This window comes from Pyrgilauda ruficollis, unplaced genomic scaffold, assembly GCF_017590135.1.
Source record: "Pyrgilauda ruficollis isolate IOZ18807 unplaced genomic scaffold, ASM1759013v1 scaffold14, whole genome shotgun sequence".
In the NCBI taxonomy this organism is placed as follows: Eukaryota; Metazoa; Chordata; class Aves; order Passeriformes; family Passeridae; genus Pyrgilauda; species Pyrgilauda ruficollis.
Genome location: NW_024512543.1, coordinates 3855161 through 3875590, shown reverse-complemented (window position 1 = coordinate 3875590; position 20430 = coordinate 3855161). Strand labels below are relative to the sequence as shown.

At 40.1% G+C, this 20430-nt stretch overlaps 1 protein-coding gene across 1 annotated transcript in view; it reads right to left on the bottom strand.

Moving 5' to 3' along the window:
- RAD51B (RAD51 paralog B) overlaps window positions 1–20430 on the bottom strand; it is a 362630-nt gene that overhangs the window by 132526 nt on the left and 209674 nt on the right. The gene's annotated exons all lie outside the window — the stretch shown is intronic.

Sequence of the window (20430 nt, the reverse complement as noted above, 5' to 3'; positions counted from 1 at the left end):
TACATTAACGTTTGCTTTAGTTTGGGAAAGCATTTTTAATAATACATTTTATTATTTATAAACTTTACGGAAGAGATGAATCACAGAACTGATTGCAGAAGCCCAGTAGAAAATAGTAATTATTGGGACAACACCTCCTGTCAATAGTAAGGGAAACAATGAATTGGAAAAGGCACTGGATGAACTTTCAGAAGGCTTCTGACAACCAGAAATCAAGGCAATGTTCTGCCAAAAAAAGAGTAAAGATGATGAAGGGGACAGAGTCTTATCTTATATCAAAGTAGTTATCAAAATGCCAGGATGATAGACAACCAAAGAGTGAAATAACAACATAATTTTGACTGAACTCTCAGCTCTCATGTGACTGAAAAATTATGATTTTATAATGGAAAACTAATGGACTAAGTTATTTCAATGAAATACTTGAGAAAATCATCTGTATTAACATTTAATACATCATTTCCATTTAGACTGGAAGGACAACCTTTTGTTCCTATTTTTTAATGGAAACTTACAAGAAATTGGTTTTTAGCAATGACTGAGGAACATAAATAAAACTATTTGAAGCCTCCTTTAAAGTACGTCAGTTTCTTATCAATGGACAGATTCTTCTCTTTTTATTTTATTCTATGTCAAGCTTTTTCTTACACTGTCTTTTCTCCTTGACTCATATTATTCTTGTCTATTGTACTGACAAAATGCATATAATGTGCACGAGAGACTGAATAAAAAGCAAATCCACACTTACAGTCAATAAATATTTTAGAATTCAGGTCTACTGACTGAATACCAGAGACCTGTGAAAGGAGTCTGGCTCTCAGTACTCTTGTGGCCCTTACTGAAACAATGCTGGCTTGCTGGGACATTTTGCTAATTCTTGTTGCTGTCCTATTGCAGTGAACAAGCTTTGCTAAGAGCTGGTGCATTTCAGGAGAACTCTTCAGTAACACCACATTCACTTGAAAGAGCATGAGAATTGAGCAGGAAGCCTACATCACTGACAGGGTCACACAGCAGCAAGAATACTATCTCTCAAGGTTTGATTAGACTCATGTACTAATAAAATCAGTGCTAAGCTAAACAAATCTTTCCCATGATTGTGCCAAATTGACTGGGTGGACAATCTTCGTGCCAGAATTTCCCCTCTTATTGTAGATCTGAAGGGTTGTTTTTTCAGCTGCAATAGAGCCCAGGAAAAAGCCAGGAAGGAAAACAACAAAGTTGATTTTGCATCAGATATCCCAGCAGACTTCATAACTATTTTTTCTGCCCTCCCTTCTGCTACTTCTCAGGCCCAGTGTGCCGGAATTTGATATATTCTAGAAATGAAAGCAGCAGTCCTTATTCTGCAGATCGTTTACTTCTGAGTAGGAGCTTCCACCCAGTTCCCAGTGCCAGCTCTGTTTCTCAGTCCCACAGCTCACACTGCCTCCAGCCCACCAGAAAGGTACCCAAGGAAAGAACCAAGAGTTCCCTAAAGGGCACCAATACCATGGTGGCATTCAGTAACAGTTGTTCCCTACTCCCTCTTTAAATTGAAGCATCCTTTAGGGCAATGGGAGGGCTTTTTACAAAATAAGAGAAAAAATGGTTGTGTTTCCTGCCAAGCCTTACCAAACACCAGTGCTCGTTGGACCTCGGAGCTCTCTGAGGCTTCAGGCCGCCATGGGCTCTGATTTGACTTGGGAGATAACAACTGCCCCTTGTTGCAGAAACAGAGAGTGACCCTAACGCCTTTCCAGTGTTATGGTGGAACAAAAGTAGTTTGGGTCTCCTGCAATCATTTATTAAGCTCATGAGATAAACTGATCTCTGATGGTAAATAATTCTTTGGATAATAACATTTTGCACTTATATGGTGCTTAATCTACAGATTTTAAAAAGGCCTTAGAATGGTGGGAAAAAAATAATCCCATTATGCACTTGGGTAAATTGAAGCTCGTAACTTAAATACAGTCCTAAAGATTTCATAGATTCTATCAGTACCAAAATCAGAATAACATTATTAAATCCTATTGCCTTCATAAGCAAATCACTGTAGAGTTTGACTTTATCAGGACCTGGCATTTTCTTACAGAAACAATTATCCTCTGCTTTGTATCTCCCTCCAAAGCCCACTGCAAGGAAAAGCTCTCTATGCACAAATTTTCCCCTTTCAAGCAGAAGAAAGCTCAGCCACTTCAGCTGTACTGTCTGCACCCATACACTTGTCAGTAAGAAAGGCTACAGGCTGGGCAATTATTGGGAATAAGGAGGTAAACCAGATAGGCTGAGGAAAAAGAGATACATGCCATCATTCTTCAGTCTTGCCAAAGATCTAGAGCCCACACATGTATTCTCTGTGTTTAAAAAAAAAAAAAAAAAAAAAAAAAAAAAAAAAAAAAAAGAAAGAAAAGTGCATTGAAGCAGGGCATGCATAAGATGTCCTGAGCACTAGAGAGTGAACATGAGAGGTGGGGCTACAAACATGCCCCAGTACTGGGAGTAGATGTGGAGTCCCCTACTGCTTTCATAAATGCAGAAAGAAAAAAAAAAATTAAAAACCTATTGCCATTTGTATTAAAATTATTTCTTAGGAAACTATAATTTAATTTGTGCCATACATAGCACCTGAGAGATGTGGTTCTCTAAGTCCAGCTGTTTGAAAAAGCTTTCATCAAGGCTAGGTTAAAGGACTACAACTCAATAAAATTCCTTATAGAGCAGTTTAAATGGATTGTATCTCCTCTTTCCCCACAAGAAAATCCCACCTAGAGGAAACTGTTTAGGAACAAGTTTCCTTTCTAGTACTTTATGGAAAAGCAACAACAGCAGCTAGAGACGATTTATGAGAGGCATTCCATAAACCCAAACCAATTAGTGCAGAAAAGTAGGCAAGCAGAGTTTGTGTACATCCTAAAAATGTCCATTAGCACACATCTGGAAAAAACAGCAGAGTGAATGGACTCAAAAGGCAACTGACCATCCTGCTGTCGTCGCAATCCCTCAAAATGCAGCAGCACATCTGCTCATTTTCTTTTAGTGCAATGCATACAAATTTCATATATTAAAAACACTGCTAAGAGTGCAAAGCCAAGAGTTCCCTGTTTATCATCTTGAGAAAAAATGAGTGAGGGAGAAATGCAGATGCACTTAAGACATTTTTACAGGGAAAACAGCAACCATGGGTGCTGATTTGAGTAAGAAAATTAATGAAGAGAAAGTCTTCAAAAGCTCAAGGGAAAACATGTAATGGATTCAACATGGGAGAAAGAATTCAAAGAAATCTCTACCCTGAAATATCAGCATGACACTTATATCAACAAATGTAAATTACTATCAAAGAGATTAAACTTTCTCAGCCAATTTCCAACAGATTACCTTTAATTATGAGAGTCAGTGCTAGTGTGAAGCAGATCTTTTGAAATATTTAAAAGAAATCTCTAGAAATCATGAAGCTATATAAGAATAGCCAATTTTCAGATAAATCACTTCTTGTCCTTTTGTTTCATTCTAGCAATAACTTCTAGGATATGATCATATTTTCTTTTGTGTAAGCCTAGGCAGACTACTTCGTCTTCCTCTCTGTGCTCCACTCTCCAAAGAAGTTAATTAATAAAAATTAATTCTACAACTCTGTATTTCTTATGTGAAATTATTTAGGCTGCTTACATACGTAAATTCTAGCTTACATTTATGTTAAGCATATGCTCCTAACTCAACTACCAATAGTTTTATTATTTATGCTAGACATTAATCTTAAAGAAGTACCAGGAATTCTGGGACATCATGGTCTTGCCCATGGTAACACAAGTACATGATAACTTGTAACAAAAGTGAGGATTATTTATCCAGTGTGAAGGCTAGAAGTGCAGGTGAGATAGAAGCATTTTATGGTACTTTTTACTTGCCTTTTCTGAATCAGCATAATCTCAGGCAGACCTGGCTTGGTGATGTTCTGGCTGTACCCTCTATTATCATAAGAGTACACAGTAGCCAGTGAGTGTGCTTGCACTTTGTGCAACCACAAATTCTTCCCCAAGCTGAAGTCACTTGAGTTGCTTAGGTGTCAGAGAGGTGGAGAGATGGTTCAAAAGCTGCCCTAGACAGCTTTTGAGAGAGACACCGTGCAAAGAAGCTGAGGTGCTGAGATTCTGCTTTTCAACCCCAGACAGGACATTCAGGAGGCAGTACTAGTGTCTGAGCTCCGAACCCTCAGCGTCTTCATGATGGCACTAGACACTCTCAATGGCTGTGGACAAAACAGGACTTTTTACAACAGAAAAAAAAAGCTCTCAGAGCAGTTTGTTAGTGCAGTTCTTCCTATAGTAATGAATAACAGTCACAGGCAATGACTCCAATAAAAATAAACCATCATTGCATGCACATGTGGCTGGGCTTACTCCCACAGGAGACATTCAATACTTGCAAAGGAAAGAAATGGAAGAAAAACAAACAAAAGAAGGAGATAGAAATGAAAACCAAGAATCTTTTAAGAATAGAGGAGAAACAGAGAGGACAAGTCCAGGAAACAGGACACTGCAAATCTCAAGCCTGCTATACCTGGCTGGCTTCAGGTGCTCCTTTTTTTATAAAAAGCAATCTATGTATAGAGCACTTATTCACAGTGCACAATGTCAGGAACTGGGAATCAGGATTCCTGAGTTTTCTTCCTAACTTTGCCGCTGCTTTTCGAGCAACTACATGAAAATCGTACATGGACATAAGACATCTGTAGCAACTTTACTGCATTCATTTTCTGCCAGGTAGGCACAGCTCCAGACGTACCCTACTTTCCTCTACCCACAGGCTACAATTCAGAAGGCTCAAAAGTTCCGTTATCTTTTTTCAGTGGGGTCCATTCCTCCCCTTCCCATAAAACCAGAACAAAGGCATGTGTTTTGGCTGAGCCTGTCCAGGCAGTTGCTAGCAACAGATGACCAGTCTGAAATTGTTTCAGCTTTTGTGGTGTGCCAAACATTAGCTTTCAAGTGAGAGAGGTCAGCATGAAATATGTAGTGCCATTTAGGCATGGTTTTAGCATCAGGCACTATAATGAGGAGCTCTGAGTATCCTTGAACTGGGTAAACATAACTTCAGTGGAAGAAAATCATCAAAACCTCAAATGAGTATCAAAGACAAACACAGACAACAAAACCAAAACTTTCCAAGGTGAACTGTCCTGATGTGCTCCAGAGCAACCACTGTCCTGAATGCAATAGGCCAAATCTAACAAAACGTTGCTTTTCCTTAGCTGTCCTTTCCCAGACTGCCAGCACATTCCTGAGCCCTTATACCCAGAGAGCCTTTTCTTGCCTGATGTACATAACAATAACTTCAGTGGCAGGGAACTGCATTATCCAGGCAAACAGCAAGTTTTAATTGGAAAAGAAAATGAAATCCCACATGTGTATTCAAATGGTGTCTGAACTGCAGCAGCATAGCCAGAACTGCACAAAACCAGGCTGCCTCCAGTTTACTTTGCTGAAGTCAGACTTCTTGTGAAACTTCCCCTGGGTGAAATACAGGGAGGGTATGCAGGGTAGTCAGCTCCCTTCAGCTCATGAAACACCAGATCCTACAAAATTCCTCTCCCCAGAAACATTTTCTGTCTCCCTGCCACATGTCTTGTTTCCTAGTTTGTAAAATGGATTTTGTCACCTTTTCTGTTTCTGAGTGTCTCCTAATTTTCTCAGTGGAGAGTTCTCTATAGGCCAAGAAACTTCACAAGAACTTGGCCATCATGATAGCCTATGCTGTAATATTTTTGAGGCTCAAACCCCTGATAATTGTCCAATGTGAAGGCTAATTCAGGAGAAAATGCTTGTAGCTTTTACTAAGCAGGAAAGCAGCCAGCCAGCAAGAGTGTCCTGCTTACCGCAATAAAACAGCACCAAGAAAAGGGATCTGAGGATGGTGCTGTGGCTGGATAAAGTAGTTGGGCCACATAAACACAGACTCCTATGGGAATTCTCTTACGTGGCAGTTTGTGGTCACTCACGAGATTTACAGTACACCAGTAGTGAGAAGAACAGAAAATAGTTCACATAGCTTTTCAGAGCCTTGTGCACTGTTCCATTTCACTCCAGTTCTGCAAGTAAGGAAAAACTGAAGGATACAATACTTATTTATGACACATACTGAACACTGCTTTATCCCAGAGATCTTGTGCCCCAAATTGTGGAGGACTCCTAAGGGAGTACCAGGACAATAGCACCAGAGCAGCTCTTCTCAGAATACACGGCTGCTTCCACCCAGCCTGCCAGACATGGCTGGCAGCGATGGGACCAGCGGGGAGCACAGCTTGGAAGCCCAGGAGCAGCATGTTCAGAGATGCCACTGGCTCCTCTGTCCATGTCACTGCACAGAGCAAATCAGCTCGGTGTAATTCAGCAGCACAACGTGAGGAATGTACATTAAGTATGCAATTAGCATGTGCATTGCCATTGTGATTTATTACTTTTATTATTCTTTGAACATCTATAATTATAATTTTAGCAAAATGCTTATCTTCTACAGATAAAAAAGTATCTGCTGTAAATTCAACTTCAATGCCTGTTTCTAATGTGTCTCAAATGTTTACTTAAACAATACTCATTCCTTCTTTAACTTTTTGTTTTCTAAATGATGAAAACCACCAACATTATTATTTATAAATTGAAAGAAAATTAATCCATTATAAAATAGCATCAGTAGTGGGCTCTTCCTATTCTCCACTCAAAGGTTTTGAACATCAGTAAAAACAAGTGTCCTTCCTTGAGGTAAAGGCATAATCCTAAAATTCCAGACCTGGGCCAAAAAGCTTAGGATTCAACCAAGTAAAAGTCCTAGATCATAGCACAAACATTTTTTATCCACACTAGTGGCTGCAAAATGCTTTGGGCATGAAACAAACAAAAGCTCTTCCCAACTCTTTTTGTGTGTTCACTTTGTTCCATTCCTAAAAGCAAAGTCCCTGCAGACAAGCTAACACAACACTGCTAATTTCACATGTGAGATACAGCAATATGATCTTATGCAAAGCCTCAGCAGAGTGTATTTTAGAGCCCACTGGGCATCACACAACAAGGACAAGAAAAAGAGTCATACTAACAGACCTGCGAGCTAATATATACAGATGCAATAAGTGCGCATTTGGAGTACTGTCATGCTCTACTGATGTTAAAAAAAAAGGTGACAGTTAATTTGAAATTTAATTTCAATCTTTCTACAAGAGTCATATTTTCTCCAGCAAAAACGTTAGTTGGAGAGAATTTACTAATGAATTGGAAATCACTGGCCTTATAAACATAATCTGTATTGCTGAATATGCAACCCCTGAATAACAAAATTCTAGAAAAACTTTTCTCTAACAAATATGAACTGTTCTAGAAGGCTTCATTTACATTTCTACAGGGCAGTGGATATCCAAGAAGCCCCAGCAAAGGCAAACATTCTTGTTCCAGTGCATGGCACAGATGCACTTTAAGATCTCAAATATTGCTTTATAACCCATCTGGTCGGAAATTTTTGATGACAACATGCCACAAGCAATGACCAATAGGTTAACAAACCTTTTTGTGTTTGGAGAAGAAGCAGAAGCAAAGATCATGTGCAATGATCATTCTTTTCACAAAATTACTGGGAGCAGCATTTACAGCTCTTAGACATTCTCTTGCATGGGGATTATGCTTAAGAAATTCAGACTTTAGGAATCCTAATTACACGTGAAGTTTAGAAAAGTTTAGTTATGTTCAAAGGACAAAAATGTAGCCATTACCAAGAAAATGCAAAACTGTAGGGGGAAAAAAAATACCTCAACCTCTTCTTTCCTGCAGTGGCACCCATACAGCAACCTTTAGTACATGTCTTACAGTAAGTTATTTACCTTTCTTCTATATATTTAATGCCAATTAAGTATATCTGGTATTATCTTTGTAAGATTAGTAAGAAACTCTTTGATTTTTTTGTGCTTATTTACACTTTTTGCTTTTCAGCTTGCTCAGTTATTTCAAATGAGATGGCCATTATAAGATCACAAGTGAGAAGCAAGACAAAAACATATGAAAAAAGGAGAAAAAAGTAGTTTCCTCTTGTTTTTGATATGAAATGTACCACATTTACAGTTGTAAATATCAGCACAATTTAAGAGAGGATTGGGTGATTTTTCGTCTGTAGCTTGAGATGACTGTGGGTACAGAGTTTTATATTACTGTTAGACAGATAAATAAAGACTGATGCTAAAAGAAACAAGTTCAGTGACGTACACTGAAGAACAAACATATCACTTGGACCAGAACCATCAATGTGCTGAAATAAATGTCAGGGCTGGCTCAGACATGATAAGGTTTTACTGGCTCAGACTCCAAACCAAGCCTTCCCAACCACTGTCAGCTCTGCACAAGGCCAGCTCAAGTGTCCTGAAGTCCATAACTTCCACCTCAACACCATGCGGTATGTAAACACCCTGACCTGCAGAAGATATCTGCACACACAAATTAAATCAAATGGCAGAAAAAAATTAGACTGATTGTTCACTCAGGACTAGTGCAAGAACTTCTGCCAGAGATTCCGGACTCACTGGTAGGAAATGACTGATAAGAGAGACCATGAACCATCACTGTTACGCAAATGTGAAAGGGCCTTGCAAACCCAAGATAAATCTAATGAGCTCTTTCCAGTGCAGAACTTCAGTAGTGACTCACACATCACACTGCAACCTAAGTTTATCACTTTCTTTGATGAGACAGGGGGATTTATTGATAAGTGACCTCATTAGTCATTTCCAAGTTGGTGTTGCTCCAATATGAATACTCAAGGAAGAAGTAATTCATTAACTGAGCTGTACTTTACAATACTTCTTACCTGTGTTGGAAAAGTTGAAGCTACCCATCAATCACAGTCTGTCAGAAACACTGAACTTCAACACAGATTGAGGAATTTATGGCTTTCTGTTAATATGTGGCCAAAGGACATATCTCTCCCTAATCAAAGTACCTGTGAGAGCTGAAAGCAGGATGGCTCAGGTAGCTATTTATAATGCTTTTTACCTTTCAGTCCCAAGTATCTTCCAGTGTTTCCACCATATGGGTAGAATACTCTATTACCTCCTGCACACATCCTTTCCATTCCTGATTGAACAGAATCCCATGGTATTTTTTCAACAGTTACAACAATCAGTCCAAAGGAAGGTAATATTTTGAAAATTATCTATTTTATTACCTTCTTGATGCATTATGATGGGTGGATATGATACAGCTGTCCAGGCAGCTCCCATTAAGTCTGCAACATTGGACATAATCAAACTCCCTGTGTTTTAAAGTGCAGTCCACCTCAGGCAGTGGTATGTCAAAATGGGTTTTATTCCTTAAAGTGGGTCAGTAGTCTGCATTCAGCAACTAAGCAGTTAAGAAGGTTTTGGTCTTTTTCAGCCTGATTTTACATCACAGCTAAAGGCACAGGAATGACAGAGATCAAAGATTAAAAGTCTATGTAGAGCAAACTCCTCTAGATGAATTGAACCTACCCAGGGTAGATATACTGATAAAACCGAGCCAAAAACCCCACGTTGTTCTCTCTGCAGTGGATTTTAAAAATCACTCACTGGCTGCCATTCTCCTGTGTTGTCAATCTAGAACAGTTCAGTGACTTTAGATTAATTAAACAAGCAAAAATTCAAGTTCAGAGTACAATATCCTAGATATACAAACTTCTGACATGATTCTCCCTTAATAGGTTTAGAGAATCATAAAAGCTGTAATGCCTGAAGATGAGAATCATGTCTGATCCCTACCTTTTCACACAAGATGCCATGCATTTTGCCCACTGAAGTCAATATGTCAAAGTTTGTCTGGTTTTAAAACTTTACCTAAGGTCTACTTTTTTTACCAGTGACAGCTCAGACTTGTTACTATGTCCATACATATATTCTATCTAGCACAGACCTTGGCTGGGAAGAAAGTAGATAGAGAAGAAAGCAGAAAGAAGCTTGAACAAACATTTTCAGGCCATATACAGTATTCCAGAGATGCCCCCAGTGCCTTTCCACAAGGATACAAACACTTTTCATTTGAGAACACCTTGCCTGATATATTCTAGGATAGCCCACTGGATTTTCATGGTTACATTAGTGTTGAATTAGTCTTTCTGTGATAAAGTAAACCACTCCAGTATATTAGCTTCACTTTGAACTTGTCTGCTCCTTAAGTAAAACAGACACTCGTTTGTAACGCCCAATATTATTTTGGAAATTATTTCTATTAGAAATCTTATATTCCACTATAATTTCATTACTTGAGATTGTCCAGTTCACTCACAATGATTTTCTGATATTTTTCATTATTAAGAATGTCTTTAAGTATAGTATATTCCAAGACAGACTCAGCAGAACTTTTCTGAATAATTAACACTTAAAGTTGAGTTAGACATTGCTTCCCTCTGTTTTCAAATTTAAAAAGAAAAAAAAAGAAATTAAAAAAAAAGGAAAAAGGAGAGCCTCGTAGAAGACAAGAGGCAAGGGGATTCACCATGTCATTCCAAGGATAAACAATTTTGGTCATTGCCACTCTTTAGGAGTGATGATATTTCAGTTATTGATAAGGGATTCGCCACGTCATTCCAAGGATAAACAATTTTGGTCATTGCCACTCTTTAGGAGTGATGATATTTCAGTTATTGATGAGAGAATCTGCCCTAGGTTAATTCTCCTCTGTTTTGAGGGAAAAACTCACACAGAAGTCAAATCAAAATCAGGAAAGTGATTCTGTATAAACAGAATGGGAATTTGCATTCATTTCCTCTGTGCAAAGGAACTTAAGCTTACAAACAAAACATTCTTCAGACAATTCAGACCAGAGCATAAAAGTCCCATCTGGTTATTTCCCTCTCCCATTTTTATGCTGTTTTACTTAACTGTAAGTTAAGTAAATGTTGTGAAGGGTGTTGGATTAATAGCATCACAGACAGAAGCTCTCTTTTGTATTCAGAAGAGATTTAGTTACAGCAATCTCCTCCCATCCTGACCTTTAAGTGGCTCCCAACAAAAAACAGGAGGTATAGCCCAAATTTCTGAAAATTTCTATCTGATTAAAATGAAGGTGCACAATTATCAATTAGACCAGTGCAAAATACCATTTCCTCAGTTACAGACTGAAAATATATGTACAAATTAAAACAACTGCATCTCTGTGACTAAGTAGGTCTCATCAAGGTAACCATTCTATTTTCTGTAGTGGGTTTGAAAGAGGGGAAAAAAAAAGGTATTGATAATACTAGAAATGCAATAACCACTACCGGAGATAAAAGGGCAGACAAGCATTTTAATAATCTAAAAATTTAAGTGCTAGCTACTGTCTTCATTGAGTACTTGCAGTTTAGAATAGTTTTGATGTCTGCAAAGAGGAGAGACAGAGGAATGCAAGGTGACTTCTAGAGCTGAGGCTTAGAAAAAATCACCTCTGGTATCAACAGAAACTGGAAACAAGGAATTAGAGAAAAAGTTCTGCCATAAAGCTCCAGTCACCCTCCCAGTTTCAATAACCTTTGCTTATGAAGAAAAGTTTATGGCATGCTGAGGAGAGATTCGAGACTGAACTCAGTGACCACACTGAACGTCAGATCAGCAGGTGAGTCAATCTACTGAGCTGGCTGGAGCAGCAAGCAGGAGTACCTTCGCTATATAGTACCAGCAGATACAAAGACCTGTAAGTGCCTGAAACAAAGGCAATAAATGTTAAGCAAGATCAAGCTTATTGGCACTCAATGGCAGTGAAGAGATCCCAGCTCTGCTCCCAGCTGCAAAAGCTCAGTCACTCAGTTATGATTCAGTTTCCTCGGTTATGAGCACCTGGCAAGGGCACTGCAGAGATCAGTCTGCAAATGCTTTTGCATAGTAATTTAAAAATATAAAATAAGAGGAGATGGTTAACTTGCAACTGTGTAGGTTAGCAGCAACCAAGGAGCAGGCTCTTCTGAGAGTGGGCTGGTCTGTCAGCCAGAGATCCCTACCAGAAAGAGCCCATCTCTGCCACCAGCCTCAGCAGGAAGACCTCAGTGTAACTTAATGCCAAGTTTGCCTCTCTGCCTCAGAGATGTCCCTGCTTCTCTGTTTAGGATGCTTTGAACTACAGGTGAGTGAGTTTGAAGCTTGTACAGCTGCTCCTACATTTTGTCTATCTGACAGCAGAATTATCCTCCTTAAGAAAACTTGCAGTAGTTATTAAAGAAATAACAGAGAAGAGAACAAGATGAACTATTTCAAGGTTTCTTCTGGTCTTTTCTATTTGACATAGAGCCTTTTCATTTCTATTTAGATTCCTAGATAACAAATTGATTAGTGGTTTATAAGCACCTGAGCAAGTGAATTCTTGTTCAAGAATGATGGAAACATTTCTCTCTAAAAGTGTCCTGTTAACAGGAGAGGGCCATATATCCAGAATCCAGACCCACTTAATGTAGACAGGGCTCTAGTGATGGCGATATTGTATGACCACCCCCCAAAAGTTCATTAAGAAGGAGGCTTGCTGCAAAGAGAGACATGAACAAACACTCAGGTCAGCCAAGTAAGTTCACCTGGTGATGTCTGAGCTCCAAAGACTTGTTAATGAACCGTCGCTATTTTTCTGGCATCCTTTCATTTGGCACTTTGCTGGATTAAGTCAGTATTGTGCTATGTTGATAAGCATCTGTTTATGCTACAGTTGTGCCTTGTGTCCAGTTTCATACTGTTCTCATGCTATTCAAGATTATATTGCTGCTTATGCTTGTATATGATGTATGGATAAGCAAAAGACTTCTGTCATAAGGGTTATCAGTCGATAGCACTTTGATCAGAAAAACCCCATAAGCTTATTTATGTCTTTTTAAGGATGTGGTTTGTAAATGTGCATGGAAATTTCAAGCCATAACAATAGCGTGTCCTGATTAAAAATATTCAATCAATAGTTGAGGCAAGGCAAAAGTCTCTGAAGTAAACTGTGCATCCTAGGAAAAAAAACATTTATTTACATGGAAGGGTTTGCAGAATTTGAATATGTGCTTCTGCAGTCTTTTCACAGCTATTTTTTCAAAAGAAACATAATGGACAACTGTAAAAAATTAATCTCACCTGAAAAAATCTACTTTACTGTGAAATTTCCTATTTTTTCCTTGCATGACTCCTCACCATCATTTTTACCCTAAAAAGAATTATAAAAATATCTCTTTGTGTTTTTACAGAATTGACTTTCCATATGATAAGCATATTATATAAGAAGATGGCTCAGAACAGATACACACTTTACAACACTTCCAATAGCCATCTCCTGGTGAAGTTATAGCCAAATATGTGTACATTTTGGAAGAACATTTTTACTAGTTTTACTAATACGATAAAAAAATGTAAGGTAAATAATTGCAAATCTCATAAACGTAAAACATAATCCTCACTCCCCTTTGCTCTCTTCCAGCCCTTCCCCCATCCAGCAAGTACCAGGGTTTCTTCACCACAGTCATTTTGGAATGCTTATTCAGGGCTTATTCATACGATAGTAAGCAGAGCAAGATGAAACAGCTGGTCTGTAACCAAGGACACAACAAAAGTTATGTCTGGCATTAGTCTGAATGAGATAAGGGGGTTTTGTTCTGTTTTGTTTTTATTCAGAATGAGTCACCATACACTTAGGCATTTGAAACACTTTACCTGCACACTTTACCATTTTACCAGGAAAATTTCTGCCCAAGAGCTCACTTAGCACGTCTTGAAAGCTTCAGCCCAAATCTCAATCCTAAAACCAGCTGTTCTCCAGATAATCAGACCCCAGAACTGGAAGACATGGGTGGGGAGCAGAATGAAGCCCCCATAACCCAAGGGGAAATGCCCAATGACCTAGGTGCTTTGCCACCTAGACACACACAGGTCTGCAGGGCCAGGTGGGATTCACCCAAGGGTGCTGAGGGAGCTGTTGGAAGAGCTCACTGAGCCATTGCCCATCAGTCACCTGCAGCCCCGGTCACCCGGGGAGGTCCCAGGTGACGAGAACCTGGCAAACGTGGCACCATCTACAAGGGCCAGAGGGGGACCTGGGAACTACTGGCCTGTCATCCTGACCTTGGAGTTGGGGAAGCTCATGGAGCAGACCATCCTGAGCACCATCACACAACACATGCAGGACAACCAGAGGACAGGCCCAGACAGCATGGGTTTGTGAAAGGCAGGTCCTGCTTGACCAACCTGATCTCTTTCTATGACAAGTGACCTGCTCAGTGGATGAAGTAATATCTGTGGATGTCACTACCTAGACTTTAGTAGAGCTTTTGACACTGTTTTCCACAGCATTCTCATGGAGAAATTGGCTTCCCATGGTGCAGATGGGTGTACTGGTTGCTAGGTGAAACACTGCCTGGGTGGCCAGGCCCAGAGAGTGGTGGTGCAGGGTGCTATGTCCAGTTGGTGACCAGCCACCAGTGGTGCTCCCCAGGGCTCAGCATTAGGGCCAGACCTATTTAACGTCTTCATCCATTGTCTGAGAGGATAAAGTAAACTACCAGTCAATTTGCAGGCAACAGCAAGTTGAGCAGCAATGCTGATCTATTGAAGGGTAGGAATGCTGTGCAGAGGGACCTGGACAGCTTGGATTGATGGGCCAGTTATATGGCATTCAGTAAGGTGAAGTGCTGGGTTCTGCACTTGCATCACAACAACCCCAGACAATGCTTCAGGCTGGGGGAAGAGTGGCTGGGGGCGCGGGTTGACAACTAGCTGAACATGATCCAGCAGTCCAGGTGGCCAAGAAGGCCACAGCATCCTGGCCTCTATCAGAAACTGTGTGGCCAGCAGGACCGGGGCAGTGATTGTCCCCCTGTACTCAGCACTGGTGAGGCTACACCACAAATCCTGTGTCCTGTTCTGGGCTCCTCCAACAAGAAGGACTGAGGTGCAGGAGCAGATCCAGAGAAGGGCAACAAGGCTGGTGAGAGTCTGGAGCTGATGAGGAGTGTCTGAGGGAGCTAGACTTGCTCAGCCCGGAGAAAAGAAGATTCAGAGCAAACCTGATTGCTCTCTACAACTCCCTGAAAGGAGGTTGTAGGTGGGCAGAGGTCGGTCTCTTCTCCCAGGTAACATGTAACAGAACAAGAGGAAATGGCCTCAGGTTGTGCCAAGGGAGGTTTAGATTGGATATTAGGAAAAATATCTTCACAGAAAGCGTTGTCAAGCATGGGGACAGGCTGCTCAGGGAAGTGATGGAGTTTCCATCCCTGAAGGTATTTAAAAGACATGTAGATGTGGCACCTGGGGACATGATATAGTCATGGACTTGGCAGTGCTGGGTTAATGGTTGAACTTGATATTCTTAAAGGTTCCAATGTGCATGATTCTGTGATTCTAAATACTCTTTCTTGAAAATACCACAGGAAAGCACTGGCTTGCTATAACACTTCTACATGCATTTTTCCTCTGAGAATTTCAAAACATGATACAGAGATTAACACAATACTACAAGTCTCACAAATCCCTTGAAAACTATAAAATAAACCAGGCCCATAGAAGCTGCCATATCAGATCTGGGCACTGTCTCATGTAATCCAGGATCCTGCCTCCTGGACAAGAACAAAACGTTAAATATAGCATGGCAATGTATTTAACCCCACCAAAGACAGCTGAGAACACATGAAAAACAGCAGTAACCTTAAAGCCTGCTGACTCCAGTTCAGGAAAGAAGGATAATTATATACATAGGGGTAACTGAGGAGTCTGACAGTTTCTAGTGCAGGCCCGTTGGTTTTGGCCCAAACTCAAAGAGTCCGCATGTTTATGTATGCATTTCAGGAAAATGTCATGGTTAGCTACTTAAAAGAGTGCTTAGGGAGAATGAAGTATCAGTATCCAAAAAGATAATTCCCTTCATGAAGGTATTTGTGTGAAACAATTAACTTTTCCCATGTTCTCACATGTTCTTATGCCACTGTGCTGCTGTTGAAACTATACAGCTCAGTCTCAGTAGCTAAAAGACTCCTGCCTGCTGTTGTCCATGCTTGTGGGTTTCAGTGACATAAATGAATTTAAATGCAGACTAGAAATCTCATTTGGCCCTCCCCCAGTGGTGCTGCTTCTGTCCTGGAGGAAACAAAAACCAGAACCCTGGCTTCTAGAAGGAAACAAAAGAGCAAAGTTCATCTGTTTGTTCAGAAAGCTGTTCCTCTCCTAGCCATAAAGCAAACCTAACTGATTTTCAGGCAGGCAGGACATCCCAGAAATTTCATTACTTTGCTGAACTGGCTGCTGTCTTATTAATGTTCACCAGACATAGGAAGGGTGGGGAGGAAAAAGGGATAGTTGGCTGGAAAATATCTCCTGGACAAACAAAATAAATGTTTTACTTAATATATAAAAAAAATCCCAAACGTGTAGGAATTCTATGTTCAGTTTCTTAAGGTTTATTACATACTTGCTCTGCCACCTGCTGCCCTGGCATTCCCCAAGGTTTCAGGAATAGGGACTATGTCCATGAGTTTTCCCAGAAACAAATACTGCATGACTAAGAACAAGCATCTAGCAGCCCACTGGGCTGTCCAGGAGATACCATAGCTCTGGGAAACAGCTTGCTCGAATCTTCCTGAACCATCACAGTATCACTACTCCGTGTTTTGAATGATATCACCCTTGGCCCAGTGCTTCTCCTCTTGATGGGTGGCATTCTGCAGCGAGGATTGGCACGTTGGGTCTGACCTTGGAAGTCAGATATAATGAGGGAAAGTCTCTCAAACTGTTGCCACCACTCCAGCTCCTCCACAGAAAGAAAGAGAGAAAGTAGATCCAGAAAGAGAATATTCTGGAGATCAAGTGACTGACTAAAGAATTAATTTTACCTTTTGAAAAAACAAATTGTATCCACTGTGGAAGGAAAAGGGACATGTATGTCTGGTGGAAGCAAGTCCAGGTGACACGGGCAGAATACAGAAATGCTATTGGCCATGGTAGGGGAAAATTTGTGTGGTCAAAGCTCAATTGGAGATAAAGCAGACCAGAACTGTGGTGGACAATACAAAGAGTTTTTTTCAAATATGTTAATAGCAAAAGGCAGCATAGAAATAACATCATCCCATTACAGGATGCAGATTGTCAACCTTACAAACAAGGATGTGGACAAGGCAGAGGTGTTTAAATGCATTCTTTGCGTCCATCTTCAATATAGATGATGGGCCATGGGACCCTCTAGTCCTGAGCTAGAGGACCATGACTGCAAGAATGATCAATTCCCAGCTGACCCTGAAATTGTGATGAATTCACAATTCATCAGTTGTGAATTGTCCCATCTATGGGGCCTGATGGGACTCATGTGAGGAGCTAGCTGATATCATCACAAAGCCTGTCTCAATGATTTTCAGCAGTCTTGGGAATCCTGAGAGGTCCCATCTGACAGGAAGCTGGACAACATTATCTTGATTTTCAAGAAGGCCAAGAAGGAGGACCTCAGAAACTACAGGCCTGGCAGTCTCAATTCAGTGCCTGGTAAAATCATGGACAAGATTATTCTGGGAAGTGCTGAAAAACACCTGGAAGACAATGCAGTTGTTGATCACAGCCAGCATGGCTCCATAAGGGGAAAGTCCTGCTTGTTGAACCTGATTTCCTTCTACAACAGGGCAACCCACCTAAAAGAACTAGGAAAGCCAGCAGATGTAATCTTCTTGGATTTCTGCAAGGCTTTCAGTATCCTTTTGGACAAATTGTCCAGGCCACAGATGGATAAATACATCATGCACTGGGTGAGCAACTGGCTCACAGGTCAGGCACACAGAGCTGTAGTGAGCAGAGTGACATCAGAGTGGGGACCTGTCACTAGTGGGGCTCTGCAGGGCTCTATCCTCAGCCCTGTGTTCTTCAGCATCTTCATTAATGACCGGGATGCAGGATTCAAAGGAATACTACGTAAGTTTGCCAATGGCACTACATTGTGAGGAGCTGTTGACTCCCTCAGAGGCATGGAGGCTCTGCAGGGAGACCTTGACAAATTAGAGATGGGTAATCACCAACTATGTGAAGTTTCTATGATTCTATGGTTTCTATCTTTCTATGGCAAGCTCATTCCTTATACAGTATTGATTCTGTAAGGTTACAAATGTAGAAAGGCAGGAAAAACTTGGTTTTGAAACTAATCATTAGGTTTTCACCCTAATCTCCAGACCAACTGTGTGCTTTCAGTAATTCCCTGGGGCAAAATTTCACTTTAAAACCAAGACTACAGATAATCACAAGTTTTTGGTTGGGTTGGGTTTTTGGGTTTTTTTTGGTTTTTTTTTTTTTTTTTGTTGTTTGGTTGTTGGGTTTTTTGTGGTTTTTTTTTCTTTTAGTATGACAATTGTAAATGTGATTACTGACTTGGTAATTTTTGAATCTTCCTGTTAAGCTTCTTTAAAAAGTGCTGGCTTTCAAAGCACTGATATCTAATACCTCCTGGCAAAACCACTTTACGATGACTGAAATGGCATCTCAAGAACTGAGGCACCTTTATTCACAGCTCATTTCTGAAAGTGGGTCTGAAGCAAATATAAAGGAGCATATGTGTGTAAAATGATAGTAATTTGATCAATACAGTGCTGTGATAGGTAGGGTAACTCCAGATGCCTTCCTCTAACTGGAAATGGCATGTCTAGCTGAAACATTTCTATGAGTTTAAGAAACAAGAATTTATCTGAAAAAGGACACAAATCTCAGCAACAGGAAAATACCTACAGGACATCATGGACATATCCCATTTCAGTCATGGACTTCACAGGCACATCACTATTTATATCACACTTCTGTTTCAAATTACTTTGGTTTTAATAATATGTACTAACATTTACTTTAGGGTTGGTTTTTTTTTCACTGTAGCTTTAGTTCCTTTGCTTAATTAAAACAGAATGAGCACATAGCTTCACTTGTAAGCAAAGTGGTGCACCTGATAAATCCAATAAGGAAGAGAGGAAAAATCTATTAAGCAGACCAAAATTTCAAAGGCTTGAACACAACTTTTCATACGTTTGTGATCTATTCTTTCTCAGAAAAAAAAATCAGGAAAAACTACATGTAATATCTGAATTTTCCTTAGGAAAGCTGTCTCCTTTTTTCCACTACCAGAGCAATCTTCTTAATCTGTTTTTGCTGACTTTGTGCATCATGAAGTAGCACAGAGCCCAGTTTCTGCCCTTTACCCTCTGCCAGCTCCACCTCTCATGTAACTCTGAAGCGATCCAGGAAATTTATGAACAGCTTTGTATTTTGCAAACTTAGTATTTCTATAAAAAAAGAGAACTCATTACAGACCAGAATATGAAGCAGTACATAAGAAAATGTCTAAGACCAGCATCAGTAAGACTATATTTCTATGCATAGCCTTTAGAAGTGAGTACAGAAGGTGCCTTTTCTACCTGCATTTGACACACTTAACCTTCTACTTCCAGAGGACTACTGCTTCAAAGTAGTCCACAACTACTGAAGAAACAGGAGTGCTATCATTAAAATTTTACTTCTAATAAATAATTCTCTAAAAAAACCAGATGGCTTCCTCTCCTCTGGTTCTAAAGACTGCAATTTAACAGTGAGAAACTTTGTGTTGTGACAGTAAACCCAGGAGCACCAACCTGGACACATATGTGTAGTAATGGTATAGGAGTAAGATGGTACAAATATCACGTAGCAATTTTTCTGACAGCCGTCTATTTTAACTGGCAGGAAATCAATAACATTAAGACTTAGGGTCACAGCCTTTGGAAAGAGTTACATCAATGCAAAAACAGAACAGACAAAGCCAAAAGAGATTATAACCACAGATATCCCAAGGGACAGATGAAATCATGCATTATTATGTTTTTAAAAACAAAAAAAAATAGTTCCCTCAATCATACCCCAAATGTCTTGCCTCCCAGTTTTTCCATTTTTTAAATTAAGAGGTGAAGATTGCAATAAAAGATGCTACTATGTTTCACTTAAAAGCATAAAATCTCAGTGAAAAGGGTGACTATTCTCCTACTTGCAGGCATACTTCTGGGAAATTGGTACGATACCTACTGCTCAAAGTTAAGCTTGATGCTGCAGGCAGCAAGCTTCTACTCACAAACAGCAGTCACAGAAAGCAGAGTGCTCCCTGTCCTAACAGTCACAGCTGAAATTGGGCACAAAGAGTGGGCAGCATGACAGCAAAACAATCGTGGCAGTGAAAAGACTAAGTTTCTCCTGTCCTCAAATTCCTGTGCAAGAAAGTACTTCAAGGATTACCTTTCATCTCCATGATGTAGAATGCACTAAAGGCTCAAGAAACTTGTACACCTGTACCAACTGTGACTCAGAAAGGCCCATCCTAATACATGGAGGCACTGGAGTGCTGGCCATCCCTTAAAAACAAAGGACACTGACCACCTCCACCCCAAATAAACAACTGGGCTCTCAGCTACCAAGTTCTCAACACCTGTAGCATAACCAGAGAGGCTGAAGGACACACCCCATCTGACAAA